Here is a 19,213-nt window from a genome sequence, read left to right as displayed (position 1 = left end):
GGAAAATATACCCTCCCTCAGGGCAATTTTAATTAGGTTTCTGTCACTTACAGCTGAAATTCATTATGCAGTCCCTCTGCTCCTGCTGTCTTAAAGAGCCCAGCTCGGTACGCCCAAATGTAATCGGGACGGGAAGAGGGTGCAACAGTGGAAAGGAGGCCAGCACGGTGGAGAAGCAAAAAGGGGGTGTCTTAGTGCCATTCTTCAGACACCCACGGAGGACTGGCTGTGTGCAAAGAAGTGTGTTGGGCAAAATCAGGCAGAAGAGCAGGGATACAGAGACGTAAGAGAAGGGTTTGTGTTTTTAAAGTGTTTAAAATCTCTTCAGATCAGAGGATGGGTAGTGTTGCCTCTTGCCTTTGCTCTGCCAAAGTCACCTCCACAGCCACCTTCTGTCATTCTGTACACAGGTTGCTATCTCCCCTCCCAACAAGAAATTTGACACCATCAGCTGAAAACTTCCTCTCAATCCTTGTCATTATATGCCCAATGTCTGCACAAAATTAGCCACCAGGGAATTCATTTTGTAAATATGTATTAAAAAAAAAAAAAAAAACTAAACTAAAAACTGCATGCAGATCAAATGATAAAACTATAAAGGCCTTAGAAGGTCTATTGAGTTTGTCCCGCTGACAATTGTATTTTACCTCAATGCATAAAATTAAGTACTGCATGAAACATTAGAAAGAAAGCAGAAAAGGTAAGGAGGTAAAAGGAAAGAGGAAGGAAAGGAGGAAAAGAAGGGAAGGGGAGATGAGGGGAGCAGAGGGGAGGGAGCAAGGGAGGGAGTCATGAATGAATACTGTCTGCCTCTTGGGGTTTGTTGGCATGGAAACATGCTATATCTCACTTTGAACAAAGATGCCAGTACAATTGCAATACTGTTGTGTATCAATCGAACAAAACAACCTCTGGGTAGGGATCACAAAATATTTCCGAAGAAACACAAGTTTAACGGAGAGCTTGGATAAAAAGTTGGGAGGCTATTCCTGGAAATCCACAGAGAAGTATCCCAGCTGGAAGCTGGAGTTGCAAAGCTGAGGGGTGGCCGCTGTTGCCTTTCCCTCCACATGCTTGGCCAGCAGAAATCAGCTCGTTTGCAGATCTTGCCTGCCCTTCTATCACGGACTAAGTGATGTGCGGCCATTTCTCATTTCTGCATGGGCTGAGAACTCTTCCCCCGCCCACCTTCTAAATGGGGCCACTGGGTCTGTGTGCAGCAAGAACTCGGCATGCGAAACATCGACACCCTGGGTCCTCTTGATTCTATGGCCGTGCACCTCCTTCTTCCTGCCTTGGAAAACCTTTCCTCTGATCTCCCTTGCCTGGCTGCTGAATTTCTAGTGTGCATTCTCAAATGGAAAGACGCATATTTATGGCTCCTCCTTCGAAACTAAAATCCAGGATAGGTAACACAGATGGGGAAAGGAAGAGTCTTTCAGCCCGAAACATGCTGCTTGGAGAGTCAGCAGGCAGGCTGGTTGGAGGGAAATAGAAAATGTGTATGACAAATAAGAGCTTGGAAATAAAATAATGATGCTTGCAACACTCGTTAAGATTATGACCACCACAGGAAGCCTGCATGAGCCGTCTCACGTTTGTAGCAGGGAGATGGGGATGTGTGTGTGAGTGAGTTTTGATGCACAAAACACACAGTTGCCACCTCCAATGCTTTCATGTAAGTCATAAATTTGTATTAAATTCAACTTCACACCTGCTTTTGTAAAGACTCATCAGCAAAACTATCATATGAGCACCGACAGGTAAAAGCATCAGATCACTACAGACCAACAACCCCTGGGAATGGCGTGCACTGTCCTGTAAAAGATGTGTCAAAGGCCAGCCACAAAGTCCACAGGGGCTGGGAGGGCAGCCAATTGGGAGGGAGGCAAAAGTCTGGGTGGGAAATCACATGAACTGTTTGGAAAATAGTGATTGATCCAGGGACCAGATTAAGAGTATGAGATATGAAGAATGGCAGAGAAATCAAAATGGTCGTCTGAGGTCAGGTAACTCTATTCTAGGGAATTTGAACTTTTTAATAGGCAGTAGGGAGCTATGGAAGGTTTTAGAGCAGGAAATGCTGTAATCAGATCTACGCTTTTTGAAAAGTCACTTTTGAGACTAAATCTGAGCATGAAACCAAGACTGAACACATCAGGAAATTAGCCTTTATAAGAAAATCTGTTCTAAGCTTTTATGGAGAAATTGGTTGTTTGGGACAGGGAAAAGTACTAAGGCACCTTCAGAGAGAGGAAGGGTTCCTTCCCATTCCCGTTCTCTCAGCTGACACAGCCCTGGCCAAGCTCCTCAGAAGAGGGATGGTATAGCCCCACCTTCAGAAACGGCCACAACCATGCTCTGTAGTTCACTCAGACCCCCCAGCTGGGGACAGCTGTCAGCTCCTCATACAGGAAGCATCGATAGTCATTTGTAGAGAAATCATACCTTTCCCCCTCTCATAACCCAGGCAAGAAGTAGGTCAATCGATAATAGCATGAAAAATTTAAAGAGAAAAGAAAACTCAGCTGCTTTTGGTACACGATGCTTAGGAACAGGTTCTAGCTACTGCAACCTCCCTTCCTCTCCGGCTCAGGACCCTGGTGGCCTTAGCTGATTCAGGCAGGGTGGCTTCGACCATGAGCATTCATTTCTCACAGTTCTGAAGGCTGGGAAGTCCAAGGTCACGGAGCCGACAGGTCCAGTGTCTGGTGGGGCTTGCATCCTGGTTCATGGATGGCTATATTTTCACATGGTAGAAGGGACTAGGGAGCTCAGTAGGGTCACTTTTTTAAAGGCATTAATCCCATTCATGAAGGCTCAACCCTCATGATATAAGCACCCCCAAATTCTCCCCTCCAGATACCATCCCATTGGGGATTAGGTTTCAAGAAATGAATTTGGGGTGAGGGGAAACACAGACATTCAGTCCAAAGCACTGGTCAGATTCTAACCCCCTTGACCTCCCCTAGTTCCTTGACCTCCTCAACAACGATGAACTTCATCTTACCCCACTGAAGGCACCACTACAGTGGCCTCACTTTAGTCCCCAAACACAATGCTTTGGTGTCCTCCTCTCTCCAGCTGACCTTTCCTGCCCCATTTCAAAAAGCCCCTCACTCTCCCTCATTTACCCTCCATTACCCTTGTCTATGCTCAACTGTCCTCACCTACTCCTGACTGTACCCCCATCTACCAGTGACTACCCTTTCCTCCTTTTGCAAATCTTCAGCGTTCCTTACCACCACCATATAGTCCCAATATATGGGGAGTAACAACAATAGCAATCACGATGCTGTCTCTGACAATGGCAGGTTTTCTGCTCAACAGATATCTTTGGAAAGAAGAATTACTATAGGTCTTATAATCCTTTATGTTTACTAGCAACTTAGATCCTCAAAGTCATTTGCATCATTGTCATTTAATACTCATATGAATCCTTCAGAGAATGTGAGGTTTTCTCCAGGTGAAGAATGGCTTATGAAGGCAAGGTTACACCTAAGTGCAAGAGTAATGCCCAGGACTGTATTACTCTTTCTGCTCACAATCATAGATACACATCCAATCACATGTGAAGTCCTTCAGATGTGTGGTAAGCCATCCTATTGGTCCCACAAGGAAGGGATCTTACAAACGAAGAATCTGAAGCTCAGGGAAACCCAGGGCCTCCCCCAAATCACTCAGCCAGCAAATGGCCCAAAACCAAGACTGGGTACCGAGGTCTTCTAACCTGGAGTCTTTCTTTGCACCAGAAATAAACTTGTTCATTCTCTGTTGTGTGCCCCTCTTCTTCATGGACATTTGCCTCGTAACAGAAAAGTTCATGTTCAAGGTAAAGCAAATATTTCCCATTGGAAGAATTGTCTGAAAAGTCATATCAGAATGATTAAAGTCTCTGTGGTGCCCTAAGTTACACTTTGCTCTTCTAAAGTCGTACCTGTTTCTAACAGCAGAAAGAAAGTAGGTCAGATATTGAAGTTATCTTTCTTCTCCAACATTCCCTGCTATTTTATGCCTCTTTCTACTGCACAGCACATTCAGCTCTCTTCAGTTAAGGCACAAGGAATGTGAGATACTTGATTATGCAAATCATAGGGGAAAGAGTGATCAGGGAAAAAGGCAGAATCTGCTGTGGAGGAGACTCTTGAATCACTGGGCTTTAACGTAAATAGAAAGATTAAGCCATGACCTGGTTGAACCTCACAAGCAGGTGGAAAACTCTTAAAGAAATTGTGTTCTGGAGAAAAACTAGGGAGGAAAGGGGAACTAGAGCTGACTGAGAGGCAAATGGCACAGCTGTCAGGGAAGGTGTCCTGGCCTGGGCCCCACTTCCTAACTGTGGAACCAACCTCACCATGTCTGTCTCCTCATCTCAAAAATGGGAATAATAATAAAAATAGTGCCCACCTCACATGGGCAGGAAGGAGTCAAGGAATTAATGCATGCCGTGTGTTTTGAACGGGCCCTCATGCATGTACAAAGGGCAGCGTGAGTGATAGATGACCATTATTAGTGACCATCCTTCCTGGGTGTTCCTGGGCCACTTCTTGGGCTGGCTGAATTAGATGGCTGCATCTATAAGGTGCAGAGCCCCCATAAAATGCACAGGAAATGAGGAGGAACATTGGGTGCTCAGCCAGGCCACATGGAGACTGGAATATTGTTCAACCCCTGGGCAGCACTACCCTAAGCCATCTGGTGACATTCCTGGTCTCATGCTCCCCTCTTAGGACAATGAATTGATTCTCTTGGCAGTTATGTGTCTTCCAATGGCACTGGAAAGAGAATCCCACTGTTCACTGGGTCAACATGGGTCTTGGCTGTTAAAGCTGTTACTTAGCCAGTGACCACACAGGCTCTTGCCAACCTATAAGTCAGCTGCCAATGGGTCTGATCAGTACACTCGGGTCTGAAGGGGGAGATCCCAGAGTTAGCTTTCCTACACAGGGACCAGCCTAGGTAACATGTGCAGAGTTCAATAGACTCCCCTTCTAATACAAAGATAATTTCATTTTATTCATATTCTTAAGTCCTGTGTTTCAAAATGAATCTTTAGAGGCACAGATTTATTCAAAGCTGATGGTTAGCCATGGACTCCAATGGGAAGACTCCGGGCCAGACATTTTGTTGAATTTAAACTTGAGAAGTGTTTGAATTCTCTAAGGGACCCTAATTCTGATATGTTTTCATTTCACTAATCCTTAAATATGCAAAGTTAGAGAAACTTTGTAGGAATGTTTATGACATTTTGATTTTTACTATGCGTTGTTGATTTTATTATTGCCTTCTCTGACAAAGGATAAACACATACTCATTTAAGGAAGGAAGATAGGATTTGGGAAAAGGGGAAGAACTGGGGAAAAGCATTTTATAGCTGGGCTTCCCCAAATTAGGTGCCCATCAAAAATCACCTGGGATGCTTGTTTTTAAAACAGACTTTACTGATGTATAATTTACCTACAATAAAATACACTCACTTTAAGTGCATACTTCAGTAATTTTTAGTAAATTTGTGCAGTTGTACAACTATCACCGCAATCCACTTGTGACATTTCTGTCGCCCAAAATATTCCCTTGTGTCTGGTCAGCTTCTAATTTTGATTTTGCCTTTAAATCACTCTATTGTCAAGTTACAGAAGCAACCACTGTTAGCAGTACAGAGCATGTTTTTTCACGCTTTTATCAATGCTTTTATCCATGTGCATACGTAAGTAAATAAGAGTGCCATGGGTTGGATTTTTTTGTGTTAAAATAATTAGAATCACAGCATACCTTCTCTCCCACGCCTGACTTTTTCAGTTAAAAACGTGTCTCTGAGGTCTTTTCGTGCCGTTTTACTTTCCTCATTCTCTTGTAATGTCTGCCTAGTATTCCCGGGTATAAATGTAGTCAGTCGGTGAGGGGACTTGCTGTCACCCAGGCCAGCACTCAGCACAGTCCACACAAGACACCAGGCTGAAAACACTTTGGAGACCAGTGGGGCCTCGGACTATGGTTGGCTTTCCCATTTGACCAGCTGACCCCTCTTGGTGCTGCTTTAACCCAGCACCAAGCCTAGTATTGAATGGTCTTCCAGCAACTGAGCAGTGGCAACAACCACTTCTGAACTGGAAGTCAGGCTGTGATGGTTAATTTTATGTGTCGATTGGGTTGGGCCATGGTGCCCAGATATGTACACAAACGTTATTCTGGATGTTTCTGTGAGGGTGTTTCTGGACAAGTTTAACATTCTAATCAGTGGACTTTGGGTAAACAAGATGGCCCTCTGTAATGTGAGTAGACCTCATCCAATCAGCTGAAGGCTTGAACAGAAAACATGAAGACTGACCTCCTTCAAGCAAGAGGAGACTGCACCAATAGAAGGCCTTTGGACTTGAACTGCACCATCAGCTCTCCCCTGGGCCTTCAGCCTGCTGGCCTACCCTGCAGATTCTGGACTTGCTACCCTTCATAACTGCATCAGCCACTCCCTTAACATCTGTCTCTCAGGTAAGTGCTATGTGATGCATTAGGAAACGATCAAATCTTATTATTTGTATCTTCCATGTCATTGGCATTATTTCACTAAGTCATTCATTTATTTACTTATTTATCTATTTTTCAGGTATGTTTGTCTATGATGTACCAGGCACTATGCTAGATACATAGAAAGATTAAGATAATAAATATTTCCTGCCCTGTTAATGCATTTCAATAAGACCATTGACATGTTTCTTTTCTCCTTGACCATCTGTAGAAATAGAACTTCCTTAACTGTTTCATACAGACAGTTCTTACATTTACTCTCCCAATGGGTTAAAAAGTTTTTGTCGTTCAGCCCCAAATTCTCCAGCTTTCGTGTGAGTGCCTATCTTCTGACTCAGCCTGCCCGTGAACCTGGGGAATAAAACTCAGCCTCGTCCTCATAAAAACCCTTCACGAACTTAAATCCAGTCATTAAGTCAGGGGAAAAGTTAAGCCACTTTACATGTGCCAGAGATTTTATTTTGGGATATCTCTGTGGGAAGGAATAGTTGGGATTAATTGAGCTTTCTGGATACCTGCACACGAGCCCCGGAGTTTTATATTTAGAATGAGAACACCTGATTACAGCACCTGGAAAGAGAAATGACTCATTTAACCTCCCGAACCCCGATCAGAGAGAGGAGGGGGCTCAGACTCTGATAGGGCCCTGGGGCTGGGGGGAGGTCCCTGAGTTTAGGGGGTAAGAGGGGACCTTCCAAAGGTTCCAGCTTGGTGCTCTTCATTCCTTCTAGCCCCTCCCCTTCCTCACTGTTACTCATGTTCTGCATAAGACCCTTCTCACTCACTCACTGCTGTGTGTGCCCCTGTTGAATGGCTCCAATAAAATCTTCTATGACACTTCAGGAGGTGGGTTTTTCCAGAATGTTTTAAATAGTAGAAAGAAGAATCTATCTTTTTCATTTTTTCTGCCATCATGAAGTTTAGAAAATCATCACTGCTGCAGAGGTTCGATAAATGCAGGCAGACCTCAGAGAGATTGCAAGTTTGGTTCCAGACCAGGGCAATAAAGAGAGTTTCACAATACAGAGAGTGGTCATCTTTCTGTTGGCGGAGGGTCTTGTCTTGGACTTGTGAAAAACACGATGTCATGAAGAGCAATAAAGTGAAGTGCAATAAAACGAGGTAGCCTGGATTCATGTCCCTCTTTCTGCAATTTTTAAAATGCAATTAACTTTAAGTCCCCGTTCTGAACACACATTAGCAGAGGGCTTCCCTCAGCAGCGTCTAGACATCTGACACACGCTCCCTCACTCCTCAGTCCCTCTTGCTCCTCTGTGATTCCTCATAGCCCTTAACATCAATAGACTTCTATCTATTTTTTAATTTTTTTAAGATTTGTTTTCCCCACATGAACTGGGATTTTTCTTTTCTTTTGCCGAAATTAATTTTATTTATTAAATTGTAATTTAGATACAATAAAATTCACCTATTTTAGTATAGATTTGTATGAGTTTTGATAAATATACAGTCAGATGACCACTACCACAATCAAAATCAACCCCCCCAAAACGCCCTGTGCCCCTTTGTAACCAGCCCACCCCGAATCCCAGTTTCTGGCTACCACTGATCTGTTGTCTGTATCTTTAGTTTTACCTTTTCTAGACTATCGTAAAAATGAAACCATAAAAGGCTCCTTTCACTTAACATAATACAATTGAGACTCATTTGTCACATCTATAATTTACTCCTTTTCTAATGCTAAGAAGTATGACATTGTGTGCACTGTGCCATAGTTTGTTTATTCATTCATCAGTTTAAAGACAGGGGCTCTTTTCAGTTTGGGGTTATGGTAGATAAAGCTGTTATGAATATTTGCATACACACTGTTTTGTAAACATAAGCTTCCATTTATCTTAAGTAAATAACTAGGAGTGGGATTGCTAAATCATACATTATGTGTGTGTTTAGCTACATAAGAAAGTACCGAGTTGTTTTCCAGAGCTGCTGTACTATTTTGTACCCCCAACAGCAATGAATGAGAGTTCCAGCTGCTCAACATCCTTGTCGGCACCTGGTATTATCAGTTGTCACTGTTTTTGTTTTGTTCGCCATTCCAACGGGCAAGTGATGGGATCTCGTTGTGGCTTTAATTCTTATTTCCCTAATGACAAATTATGCTCAGCATTTTTTATGATTATATTTGCCATTCATTTATGTTCTGTGGTGAGATGTTTAAATTCTTTGCCAACTTTTTTACTGGGGTATTTATGTTATTATTGTCATGAGTTTTGACAGTTCATATATTTTAGACACAAGTCTTTTATGAGATATATGATTTGCAAATATTTTCCACTGGTCTGTGGTTTGTCCTTTATTCTCTAAATGCTGTCTGTCAAATAGCAGTTCTTGATTTTGATGAAATCCAATTGATCAATTATTTTAATGGATTATCTTGATATTGTATGTAATAAATCTTTGCCTAACCTAAGGTTATAAAGAGTTTCTACCATGTTTTCTTTTATAAGTTTATAGATGTAGGGTTTAATTTTATAAGTATCATCTGTTTTGGGTGAATTATTATAAATAGCATAGATATGAAGTGGGGTTCATAGTGTGGATGCTCAATTATTCTGGTACCAATTATGACTAAAAATTTGTTTGCATGTTTTGCTGTATCTATTGCTTAGAATTGTGTCTGGGGTGTAGCAGGCATCTGATTAATATTTGACAAACAAATACATTTAATTAATTTAATTTTTAATATGTATTTAACTCTTTAATTCATCTAGAATTTGTTTTTGTTAACTCTGAGAACTATGAATTTAAATGAATTTATTTGTAAATTATTTTTGTTATGCCAACAATATGTATTAATTTAGAGCAAATACTCTTCCTTGAAATATAAATTATTTAACCTAATTCTTTTATTCACCATGTGTTTTATTCACCAAACTTCGAACGAGGTTAACTGAGTTAGAAACTAAGACAAGTTTGGTGATGTCTATGGATTCCTTTCTCAGAATAATAGATTTAAATGCATAAAATAAAAACATAGGATTACAAAGGAAATCAATTACATTGAAATACAATTTTCAAAATACCTTTTAGAAATTGTGGCAGTAATATATGTGTTTCTTTACTTAAACATAACACAATCCAGCAGCAAGTCTAATAACTACCATAGTTTCAGAGTGGTGGTGAGCCTAAGGTATTTTCAGATGCCTGCAGTAGTCTGTAATGTGATATAAAAACATCTGGGATTTCTGTTGGTGGCAAAGTCACAGGTGCTGTGACTCTATTGTGTGTGTTACCTACATTCATGATTGAAGGGCATGCTAAATTTCTGTTAGAGGCTAGTGAAAATGAAGATGTATTCTGTTTCTATTCAGAGTCCCAGCATAATGAATTTCAAGCCTGGTTCAGAATTCCTGAGCTGCAGAAATACATGGACGAATAAAATGTGGTCTTTGCCCCCAAAGAAATTACATTCCAAAGAGAGGCAAAAAAACACATGAACAGGAGATTCTATGAGGTGCCAGATTGTGCTGCATGGGCTAAGAGTATGGCCAAAAGGTTACAAAGATGGGAATAATGTAAGTCAGCCCCAGCGGGACACACTGAGTTCTGTTGCCGCACAAGGATAAATACCTAAGTCTGTGTAAGAGAGAGTGGGGGGCACGGGGAAGAAGAGAGAAAGAAAAGAGAACCTCAATGGCCAGTGTAATCTCTCCCCACCTCCACCGCTGAATACTTAGAAGTAGCCCTGTTTTAGAAAGCTGTGCCACTGCTAAAGACGGAATCATTGGGAAAGAAGATGCTGTAGTCCTGGGTAGGAGTGGACCTGACAAGCTCTGTTTCAAGCCACAGGCAAGTCTTCTGTTCCTTGAGAATGAAATGGTACCCTGGGGCTGTCAGCTGAAACCTGGTCCCTCAGCCCCCTCCTAGGACTTAGGCTGGTGCGAAAGGCCACGAAATGTAATGAGAAAAATAGGATTTTGCATCAGACAGACCTGGGCCTGAGCTGGTCACTCGCATGTATGTTGAGGGTAGTTGCCACGTTCTGAGGAAGCCTCTGCTAAGGATGATGAGTTCGCTGTCATTGCGTGAATTTCCACAGAGGAGAGGGGAGTGAAAGGCTGGCGTAAGGAGAGTATTGAGTGAAGATTTCAAAGTTGGAGAAAATCCCCTGGACCTATCCGTGGTGTCCTCAGCAGGGAAGTGGGCCTGTGTAGTTCTGTTCCTTCCTGGCTTCCTTTTCCTCTTCAGAATAAGGGATAAAGCTACTCTCCCCGACACACACACATACACACACATACATATTCTCCTCCCCCTCCTTTGTGTGGTCAGCTGCCTGCGGCAGGCCTTGGCCCCCCGACCTGGAGGAGTGGAGGGAGGCGGTCTACAGTTGTTTATCTGCTCTGCCTGTTGAAGTGTGTTTGTGTGTGTGTGTGTGTGTGTGTGTCAAAGTGCATTCAGGGGACTGAAATCACACCAGTTATTTGAACAGAAAAAAATTTAATATAAAAAATTGTTAACTAGGTATGAAGTTGTTGCCTAGGAAACTGAAAGGATAAAAGAGAACTCGAGAGTATTGTGGAGATACCAACCGCCAGAAGCAGCTACGCCAATAGGGCCGGGGAAGCAGGAGGAAGAGACTGGAATTACTGGAACTTGGAAATTGGAGGACGGCCCATGGGGCTGGGACCGAGACCCCTGAGGAGGGGTCCACTAGGCCAGCGGTGTTTTGAGGAGGGGAGGGTGAGGGGTGGAAATGTGGGGTGAGGGAGTGTGATGTGGCTGCTTCTGGAAGCTTTGAGGAAGCGTCAAGCTAGATTCAGCTGCTGCTATAGGAAGGCCCTGCCACTGCGGGGATGAAGACGCCGGAACGAGTGACGCTCACAGTTACAGCAAGAAGACAAGAAGCCACAAGCCAGGTGCCTCTTTTTCCCTCCAGCCTCCTACTCTTGCTATAATGCCCCCTATTGGACAATCCTCACAGGGAGCGGTGGACAAGGCCAAAATGCCAAGCCCCAGCCCCAGTGACACAGAACTGAGTACAAAAGCATGCATTTGGAGCAAAGAGAGAATCACATAATAACGGACACAAGATGTGGTGCACTGAGTGTGTATTTGTTCATATGTGTGTGTGTGAAAGAAACGGCAATGGGAGGTAGAAGTCCACTTCTATTTCTAGTGCAATTTTACCATTGTGAAGGCTTTTGATTCCTATGTGATTTCTAGGTTTATTTCTCAATGAGTTAAAAACTCAAAAGGAAGAAGAGTCGCATTCATTACACCCACCACAACTTCAAGAGATTCTTTACCTGAAATCGTTTGCTGTGAGAAAAATACTGATACACAAGTAAGATGCCTACTACAGTTTCTTGTATATAGGAGGGAATCAACAAAAGCAAATTCTCTTTTTTTCTCAGCCCTTCCTCCCTGTAAAACAAATACACCAGATTTAGAGATAAAGCTCTGCCAGTAAAATGATTATCGATGTTACTAAAAAATTAAATAGTTGATAGAGAGTTAGTGTTTACGAAAGGTTTTCACATATATTTCATTTAACCCTCACAACAATCTTGTTGACAAATTATTTATTCCCATTTTGTAGACAAGAAATGCATAGCTCAGAGAGACTGATGAACAGGACCAAGGTGAACAGCTAAACAACATACTTAACTCTGTACCAATGTTTCTGAAGTGCAGTCCTTGGACCACTTGGCTCAGAAACACTTCTGGCATTTGTTAAAATATTTATGCATTTCTGAATCTTGCCCTGAATCTATGGATTCAGAATCTCTGGACTTCTCCAGAACTTTTCATTTTTCACAAGCCCCCCAGATAATTGTGATTCACAGTGAGGTTGAGAGTCATGGTCCTACACCATATGCCTAATTGGTAATAAAAATGTATTCTTACAAAGGCCCTTTAATTGATTCCCTGATGGTTAAGATTCTACTCGCAACAGAATTCTTTGTGATTTCAGTCTCTGTGTAGATCAGTTATTCTCACAGGGTCCTGGAAGAGCAACATTGGGATCCCATGGGAACATGTTGAGAGTACAAATTCTTGGACTGCAGCCGACGTGAGGGAGATTCAGGGGGTGAGGAGCCTTCCAGGTGACAGCGACACCTGCTGAAGTTCAAGAGCAACAGCTGTCGATGGGTCTTTCCATTGACTGGCCTCTGATTTGCTGAACCTACTCTCCTTGGATGATCCAATTCACCCATCCTAATGCTTCACACACCTGATTATACTCTCCTATACCCTGTCCTTACCAACAATTGCAACCTGTCCAAAATCACAGTTTCTTTATCCTATTCTTCAGCCACCAATTTCTAACTTTCCAGATCGTTCCCTCTAGTACTCTAACTCCACTAACTCTTCAGCTCTTTGGGAACCTTCAATCCACTTTTGTTCTCTGCTACCCTCACATATGGCTCTCTGAGCTAGATACCATAGCCATAATGAAATTCTTCCCCTTGCATATTTCCTCAATTCTCTTATCCACTCTTCTTTCATTTTCTTACATCTGGCAAAACCCAGTCAGTGCTGGTTATAGCCAGTGCTCGGCCAACGCTAAGCTTGCACCCACGTAGTTGAGCATGCCAAGAGAAAAACATAGCTGTGCTGACAGGTCTCACATTGAATTCATGGTCCTGAACCTCCAGGAACCGCTAATGCAGCTGGCAGTTCCCAACTATGCTGATCGCGAGGAGGCATGGGGGAGGGGGAGTCCTAACAGGATGTCGGGCTGAGATCGAGGTAGAGACACCGATTGCTACTGTGATGGACTCTCAGCTCAGCAACTGCCGCTCTTTGGAAATATTTAATTTTTCTGAGTCTCAGTATTTTATCTGTGGAATAAAGGGGGGGAGGCAGAATATTTTAGAGTTTTGAAATTTGATAAAGGAATGAACTCCCAAGCCCTACGACAGGCATCGGCATATGGTGGGAACTCGAGGCCCAGTAGCTATATTCCCAATCAGAGACTCAGTATAGGATCCAGGAATTCCAGAACTGGCAACTGACATTTTTGTATTTTACAGTTTAGGAGAAAGAAGAGCAGAGACTCAGGCAATACCTTGTTTCCTGCACCCCACTTTCCAGCCCACTCCAGTTTATAAACCCATCTTGATCTTTGCAAGGAGAGATTTAAGAAATGTCACCCAGAGTTCTAGGACCCTGATACCTCATTACAACCGGAAGTCCTAGGCATCTCAGATTCATCCACATGCATTTAACATTTTCCCCTCGTGAGTTGTGACATAGAGACATGATTTGCCTGAGATTGCAGGATTTGACTTCATGAAAACACACTATTCTTTGCACATATTGGCCAGTAACATGCAAGAGGGTGGATGTTTTGGCAAACTAATCAGTGATGAGTAGAGCAGATATTGTGCAATGGCTCCATCCTTGTCTTGTTTATGTCCCCTGAAGGAAGCCAAGCCATGCGTTGGTAGAACAATGATACCCAGCCCTGATGTGTGTTAGATCAGATGAAACAAAATAGTTGGCAGACCGGGTTCCAGCATTGCTATTTTTTAAAGTTTCCCATGTGATTCTAATGTGCAGCCAGGATGAGAGCCATTGTGGTGGACCAGTGGTTCTCATAGTCTCATTTCCTGACAGGTAACAGTAGCACAGCCAAGGAATTATTAAAAATTCCCATTCTTGAGCTCCATTCCCGACCTACTGAGTCAGAAACTCTGGGGTTGGGACCCAGCAGTTAGTGTTTCAACAAGCATTCCAGGTGATTTGGAAGCATATTCAGGTTTGAGAACCCCTTAGCTGCAGTAGATATGAAGAAAGAATGTATATAGTGTGTGTGTGTGTGTGTGTGTGTGTGTTTCCAAAGGTGTATCCACAGACTCCAAACCACCATTTCCCCCCAGAGACACGAGCACCCACTCTCTAGAGAAGGAAAGGTCTCTGTGCCCTGTAGTCCCACCTTAGGCAGAGCCCAGCCCCGCCTTTGTCCACACCTGCAAACAGCATCAGTCCTGCTTCATTAAGCCATCTGCTCGTGAGTCTTTCTCAGGCCACTGGACCCTGACACTCTCAAGGGCAGAGATAATGTCTTATACATTTTGATGTCCCAGCACCCAGTAAGGATCTGGCAGTGAAACAGATGTGAATGATGAGTGGGGTTCTCTCAATACAAATATTGTAGCCAGCATAATGGTTTATTGGCCACTTGTTCAAGGAGGAACTCTTTAATTATGATAACCTTACACCAACCTATTTAAACTTCCCAATGACACTGAGGGATTATTGTCCGATTTTTACAAAGAGAACAGGCTTAGGTTACCAAGGACCACATGACAAGGAAGTGACAAAGCTGGGAGCTTGAACTCAAGTGCCTATAAAACCCATTTTAAGCATTGCACTGTACTGCTGTAGGTGTTAAAGAATTAGATTCTGATCCTGGCTAAACAATCACTCTCTTGGTGACCGTGGACAAGCCATTTCCCTCTGGGCTCCAGTTTTGCCATTTGCTCAATTAATTCGTCTGACCATTTCAATATGAGCACATCAATTCAGCTTTAACCATGGTCCCCAATTCCTGGAAGCCATGGAATTACTACGGGAAATCAATAAATCCATCTGTATACCAAACATTGTCTGGGGACTCATGCCTGTATGTAGTGCTATTTTTAAATATATGTAGAAAATGTGAATCGTTCATTTCTCAGCAAACTGTTGCTGGGCATCTGGTAAAGCTCATGCCCTATGCTAAGCGCTCGGCGCACAGAGGACGGCAATCCCATTACCAGCCCTTCCTTCAGGGACTTACCATGGAGAGCAGGAGACAAACATGAACACACAGGTCAGTGGAGAAGTAAAAATTGCTGAAAGAAAGCCATCCCTCCATGAGCAAGACAAAGGCATGGGATTCTATTGTATGAGATCGGTGATCAGGGAAGACCTCTCTGAGGTGGTGAGGATTAGACTGAGACCTGAGAGATGAAAAGGAACCAGCCAGCTGCGTGGGAGAAATGTTCCCAGCAGGGAAAGCAATGAAAATGCCTCGAGGCTACTAAATGTAAGCATGGTTAATCTTACCTTAAAACAAAAACCTATATTTGAGGGCCAGAGATAACTTTTGAAGACTAACTTTTAAAAGCCTCTACATATGGGTTTCAGGGCAAGTAATGCTAGGTTATTTGATAAACCAGCCCCATCTCAGTGGCTTAGCACTGCGTTATTTTATTCTTCACTCTCATCACAGTCCGATGGGAGTTGATGGGGGTGGGGCTGTGCTCTACACAGTCATTCGGGGACCCAGGCCCCTTCCAATGTAGCTCCAATGGGTTCCAGGGTACACCCACTTTTAACCTCCCTCACCCATTTTCTCTCTTCACATTCGATGGACAAGGAACAGCCAGGCAACCCCTCTTAGAGGCAAAAGACTTAGAAAATGTCATCTAGCACACTATTAGAAATGTCTGTCTCAACCTGTGACCTGACAATTTGCAAGAGAAATACAAATGGTCAATAAGTATATGAGAAATGTTTACTGAATTTGGAAATCAGAGACATGTGTATTATGGTAAAAGTAACATAAATCTTCTCATTTATCTAATTGGCCTTTTTTTTTAAACATTAGAAATAGTGAATATATGGAAGTTAAATGTCTATTAATAAGGAATAGTTTTAAAAGGTTGTGGCACATCTGTTCTGTGGAATACTATGTTATTGTTCGAAGAATCATCTGTACATATTATCATGGAAAAATGTTGGAGACGTATTGTTAGTTGAAAAATGAAAAGCAAGCAATAGAGTGTATATATTGCCTGATTCCATTTATGATTAAGTACATGCAATATAAATGCATAAGAGCATGTTCTGGAAGCATGCCCACCAAATTTTAACTGAGCTTCCTTTTGGTAGGGAAATTAGATGGGGGAGTCAAGGGAGAACTGTAGAGCAGGAAGGAGCCTTTGTTTATTTTTCTCTATATAAATCTATACTATTGCTTTGTTGTTTTGTTTTTTCTGTTTGTTTGTTTGTTTTTAATATTAGCACGTATTATTTTTGGAATTAAAGGAGGGGAAAAGAAAGAACAGCCCAGAGTTGGGAACAGTGTAGAGAAATTCCCATTATCATATCCCACTGATGGAAATATAAAAATTGACATATTTCTGGAGAGAAATTTGGGAATGTATGTATCAAAAGTTTTCAAAGCATCAACACCACCTCAAGGAGCTTCATCTGAGGATTGTGTACAATTTTAGCCCCAAGGAACAAAGAGTAGTTGTATGGCACCTCCACTCTATAGAGCACTGTGTAACAGTCCAAAACACTCTTCTGTACATACTGTCATTCAAAGATGCTTGAGATATAATGTTAAGGGCAAGCAGGAAAGCAAGGAATGGAGTATAGTATTTGTAAGAGCAATATCCAGCAGTAACCTATCAGTGGACTCAAATACAACTCAGGTGTCTAATGTAATGTTATAGTAGAATTTCTAATGACATATAGTTTCCATTAATGGAATAGGTTTTAAATTAAAATCTCATTTTGTTTAAATATAGCTATATAAAATATGTATGTAAGATACATTTAATATATCAAATAGAATATACATATATATGTGTGTGTACACATGTGTACTTTTATGTATCTACTCTACAGTGACGTGAGTAAACCCATTTCAAAGACTGGACAGACAGAGACCAAATACGGAGTTTGGTCACTCATAGGTGTGGACTTTGTAACAGCCATTTCAGCTAAAAGCAAGGCTCTTAAAGACCAGTTCTCTAAATATCTGCAAGTAGTTTGATAAAATCATCACATTCAAATGTTTCTCATTATTTGTAAAATATTGCAATTTTGATAAATTCTAATTAGATATACAAAATCAGTCAAAATTGCAGTTAGAAATCTGTTTTTTAAAAAATACTTAAATGTCAAAAAGATAGAAGAACAAAGAATGAGATTCAAAAAGATGCACATGGTATTGAATTTTGGACAAAAATGTGAATTGGCAAATGACTCATGGGCAAAATTATTTTAGCCAAACCAGATTTAGGCAAATTGATCTATTTTCTTTTCTTTTTTCTACTCTACATTTCTTCTTTCTCTCTCTCTCTTTCTTTCTTTCTTTCTTTCTTTCTTTCTTTCTTTCTTTCTTTCTTCCTTCCTTTCATCTGCTTCTTTCTTCTTTACTTTTTGCTTATCTATACCTCCTAATTCTTCTGCAGAGATATAACTTTAATAATAAAGTAGGTCAATCTGGTTAAGATAGCAGTGTAGGCAGACATGGCTTGCCTCTTCACACAACCACATCAAAATTACAACTAAAATATAGAACAACCATCAGTCAGAACCAAAAGAAATCAAGTTGAATGGAAGTCTGACAACTATGAAATTAAAGAAATCACATCCATTGAGACTGGCAGGAGGGGTGCAGATGTAGAATGGGCTAGTCTCTTACCCATGTGTGGTGGTTAAAAAATCAGAAGGAATATTGCAGGAGCAGGGAGTCCCAGCCCCACACCAGGCCCCCCAGCCCAGGGTTCCAGTGCCAGTAAGATAAGTCCCACAACTTCTGGCAACAAAAAATAAAATAAAATAAAATAAAATAAAAAAGGCAGGGATTGAATCAGTGGAAGAAAGCACTGGAGACCCAAGCAGTTCCTCTTAAAGAATGCACACATGGACTTACCTGCTCAGACTTGTCTCCTCTGGGCTCCGGTGCTGGGAGGCAGCTTGGGGGGCACCAGTGGAGTACAGGGAGAAACTGAAGTGTCTGGGTGTCTGGCATCAGGGCTAGCAGAGGTCATTGTCTCTTTTCTGAGCCCTTCCCCCACAGAGCTGGCCAGCTGGTGCCATGTCTGAGCCTCCATAAACCTGGCTAACTCAGTTTGGCCCGCCTTGGAGATCCCCAGAGACTCCACCCCACCCAACTTATGAGCCTACCCAAGATGCTTTTCCACATGAATGGCTGGTCTTGGCTCAGGCTTCACAACTTCCTAAATCCTATCAAACAAGCAACAGCTGGCCTCAGTGAGTCCCAGGCCCAGCACCACCAGCAGCCAAAACTAGATTCACAGCTTGGCTTCACCTGGGAATCTCTAAGCCCAGCACAAGCAGCAGCCATCTCAGATGGCTTTATAGTTCCGGCAGGGTGACCCCAGGCAAAACATAGGTCAGGGCTGACCTTGATCTGCACCACCCAGGAAACCCCAGGGCCAGTGCACCCAGTGGACAGCTACAGACCATGTCGGAGCACCACCACCCTTCCCCCACGTGGCTGATCATCCACAGAAGGTAGAGGTTGGTGGTCAGAGCCAGCTCTTGCAGCTGACTGGCCTCAGTAAATCCCTCCCATTGATCTGCCAAGAGCAACCAAGGCTCAAATACAAGAGGAGACTGTACTCAGTACAAATCAAGGGTGCACCTCGAGTACCCATCTTGGGTGATAGGGGAGGCTGTGTCACGAACCTACAGGACACCTACTGCATTAAGCTATACTACCAAGACACGTAGTCAAAGCAGATCTATGTAATACACAGAAATAAACAGAGAAGCTGCCAAATTGAGGAGGCAAAGAAACATGGCCCAAATGAAAGAACAGAACAAACCCCAGAAAAAGAACTAAAGAAAACAGAGATAGCCAACCTATCAGATGCAGAGTTCAAAACACTGGCGATCAGGATGCTCAGAGAAATGATTGAGTACGGCCACAAAATAAAGGAAGAAGTGAAGTTTAGACAAAATGAAATAAAGAAGA

The sequence above is a fragment of the Furipterus horrens genome, unplaced genomic scaffold (genome assembly GCF_987537825.1).
Source record: "Furipterus horrens unplaced genomic scaffold, mFurHor1.1.pri manual_scaffold_2, whole genome shotgun sequence".
Classification (NCBI taxonomy): domain Eukaryota; kingdom Metazoa; phylum Chordata; class Mammalia; order Chiroptera; family Furipteridae; genus Furipterus; species Furipterus horrens.
Note: the sequence above shows the minus strand (reverse complement) of the source record.